The following is a 3090-nucleotide window of genomic DNA, read 5'->3' as shown; positions in this document are numbered from 1 at the left end:
ATTATATAAATAAAATTTCTTTTATTAAATATATTGGGTGACATCAGTTAATAAATTTATATAGATTTCAAGTGTATAATTCAATAATACGTTATATGTATATTGCATTATGTGTTCACCTCCCAAACTTAAATTTCTTTCTGTCACCATATATTTGATACCTTTTACCCTTATCTATCTCCCCACTCCCCTTTTCTCTCTGATAACCACTAAATTGTTGTCTGTGTCAATGAGTTTCTGTATGTGTAATTTTTTTGTTGCTTTCAGTTTTATATCCCATATATGAGTGAAATCATATGGTTCTGAACATTTTCTGTCTGACTTATTTCGTTTAGCATGGTAATCTCATGACCCATCAATGTTGGCACAAATGGCTGTATTTTATCTCTTCTTATAACTAATATTCCATTGTATATATGTACCACATCTTTATCCAATCATCTGTTGAAGGACATTTCGGTTGTTTCCATGTCTTAGCCACCATGAATAATGCTGCAACATCGGGGTGCATATATCATTACAAATAAATGTTTTTAAATATTTAGGAAAGATACCAGAAGAAATATTGCTGGTCATATGGTAATTCTACTCTTAATTTTTGAGGATACTCCATACTGTTTTTCATAGTGGCTATACCAATTTAAATTCCCACCAGCAGTGTATGGGGGTTCCTTTGTCCCCACGACCTCTCTAACACTTGTTATTACTTCTCCTGTTGGTAATGGCCATTCTAACAGGTATGAGATGGTATCTCATTGGGGTTTCGATTTACATTTCCCTAACAGCTAGTAAAATTATGCATCTTTTCATATGTCGGTTGGCCATTTTTATGTCTTCTTGGGAGAAGTGTCTCTTCAGGTCTTTGCCCATTTTTAATTAAATCACTTTCTTTTTTTGTTTTTTGTTTTGTTGTTGTTGTTGATCAGTTGTATGAGATCTTTGTATATTTATTAGCTCCTTATTGGAGGTGTTGTTTGCAAATATCTTCTCCGATTTAGTTCATTTTCTCTTTGTTTTGTTGTTGATTTCTTTTGCTGAGCAGAAGCTTTTTAATTTGATATAGTTGTATTCATTTATTTTCGTCGCTTCAATTTTTTTTTTTTTTTTTTTTTTTTTTTTGCCTTTTAGATCAAACTTATTAAATCCTCTCTAAATCCAAGGTCCACCAGTTTGGTACATATGTTTTCTTTTATGCAGTTTAATTTTTCAGGTCTTATATTTAGGTCTTTGATCCATTTTGAGTTAGTTTTGGTGTATGGTGACAGATAGCAGCCTAGTGTTATTATTATTATTATTATTTGCATCTAGCTTTTCCATTTTCCCAACACCATTAATTGAAGATTTTTTTTCTCCATTGTATGTTTTGTCTCTTTTTGTCAAAAATTACTTGCTCATGTAAATGGGTTTAATTTCTGGGCTCTTAATTCTATTTAATCAGTCTGTGTCTGTTTCCTCACCAATTCCATTCCATTTTGATATTGTTGCTTTGTAGTATAATTTGAAGTCTGGACTGTGATACCGCTGGTCTTGTTTTTTTGTTGTTGTTTTTGTTTGTTTGTTTGTTTTTCCCCTCAGGATTGCTTTGGCTATTTGAGGTCTTTTGTGATTCCATACAAATCTGATTGTTTTTGTTCTATTTTTATTTTAAAAAATGGCACTGGGATTTTGATGGGGATTGCACTAAGTCTGTATATCGCTTTGGGTAATATGGACATTTTAACTACGTTGATTCTTTCAATTCATGAACACAAAATATCTTTCCATTTCTTTGTGTCTTCTTTAATTTGTTTAGCATTTTTTTTTTAGTTTTCAGCATATAGACAACCATGTGATCTGCAAAAAGTGACAATTTGACTTCTTTATTCCCAATTTAGATGCCTTTTCTTTTTATTTCCTACCTGATTGTTCTAGTTTTACCTTTCAACAGTATATTGAATAAGAGTGGTGAGAGCTAAAAACCTTTTGTTATTTTGATATTTTTTCACCACTATGATATTAGCTGAGGGTTTGTCATCTATGTCTTTTATTATGTCAAGGTATTTTTTCTATACCCATTTTATAACGTGTTTTTATCATAAACGGATGTTGTATCTTATCAAATGCTCTTCTGCATCTATTGCTGTAATAAGATTTTTATTTTTTATTTTGTTTTTATTTTATTTTTTTATTTATGTTTTATTTTGTTTAAGTGGTGTATCCCATTGATCAATTTGCGTACGTTGAACCTTCTTTTTGCCTCTGGAATTAACCCCACTTGATTGTGATGTATAATCTTTTTAATGTATTGTTGTATTCGATTTGCTAGTATTTTGTTCAGGATTTGGGCATTTGTATTCACCAGAGATATTGTTGTATAGTTTTTGTTTTCTGTATGTGTTATCCTTACCAGGTATTGGTTTCAGGGCAATGTTGACCTCATAAAATGAGTTAGAGAGCATTGCTCCTCCTTCAACTTTTTGGAAAAATTTTGGGAAAAACAGGTATTAAATCATCTTTGAATGTTTGGTAGGATTTACTAGTGAAACCATCTGGTCCTGAACGTTTACTTTTTGGGGAAGATTTTGATGATTGTTTCAATGTCCATACTGTCGATTGGTCTGTTTATATTTTCCAGTTTTTCTAGATTCAATCTAAGAAGGTTGTATATTTCTAAGAAATTGTTTATTTCTTCTAGGTTATTGAATTTTGTGGCATATATATTTTTTTCATAGTATTCTTGTGTAAGTCTTTTTATTTCTATGGTATCTGCCATAACTTCTCTTTTGTTTCTGAGTTTCTTTATTTGTGTCTTTTCTCTTTCTTGTAGTGAGTCTAGCCAGGGGTTTGTTAATTTTATTGATATTTACCAAAAAAAAAACAGCTCTTTGTTGCAATTTTTTTTGTTCTCAATTTTATTTAATTCTGCTCTAATTTTTATTATTTTCTTCCTTCTGCTAAATTTGGGCTTTATTTATTCTTCTTTTTCTAGTTTTTAAGCTGTAATGTTAGATTGTTTATTTGAGATTTTTCTTGTTTCTTGAGATAGGCCTGTGATAATATGAACTTTCCTTTTATTACCCCTTTTTGCTGTATCTCCAAAAATTTAATATA

The sequence above is a fragment of the Pteropus alecto genome, unplaced genomic scaffold (assembly GCF_000325575.1).
Source record: "Pteropus alecto unplaced genomic scaffold, ASM32557v1 scaffold410, whole genome shotgun sequence".
In the NCBI taxonomy this organism is placed as follows: domain Eukaryota; kingdom Metazoa; phylum Chordata; class Mammalia; order Chiroptera; family Pteropodidae; genus Pteropus; species Pteropus alecto.
Note: the sequence above shows the minus strand (reverse complement) of the source record.